The following is a 555-nucleotide window of genomic DNA, read 5'->3' as shown; positions in this document are numbered from 1 at the left end:
AAAAAGGCTGGTTTGACTTTTAAGTGCCTTAGAAACACAATCCCCTTTGGTAAATTTGCTGCCAAACTCCAACCAGGTGAGAGGAGCCCCAGACTTCCAGAGGGAACAGTTTGGTTGGTTCCTTCCTTCCTTCCTTCCTTCCTTCCTTCCTTCCTTCCTTCCTTCCTTCCTTCCTTCCTTCCTTCCTTCCTTCCTTCCTTCCTTCCAAGTCCCAAACCATGTACTTCTCCAAAATTACCTTATGGAACAAAGTTGTCCACAATTCCTGGAGTTTCACTCTCACTATAAATGCATCAACTAAACGTACCCCAGCTAGAGAAGCAAAACATCTCAGTCAAAATAATTGGTCTAGAAATGCCTTCTGTTGTGGCATGAATTCCAGCTGTGATAAAATTTTATAGGCAGACTGGAGTTAAAGAGACCTTTAAATATGAAAAACAAAAAACTCAAATCTGATGCATCTAAAATTCAGGACTCCACAGAAGTGGAGGACTGTTTTCCTCTACCAATTTTTTTTTCCTCTATCAATTTCACTGGAAGTAGACTGTTGTGCTA

The sequence above is a fragment of the Geospiza fortis genome, unplaced genomic scaffold (genome assembly GCF_000277835.1).
Source record: "Geospiza fortis unplaced genomic scaffold, GeoFor_1.0 scaffold11, whole genome shotgun sequence".
Lineage (NCBI taxonomy): Eukaryota > Metazoa > Chordata > Aves > Passeriformes > Thraupidae > Geospiza > Geospiza fortis.
Note: the sequence above shows the minus strand (reverse complement) of the source record.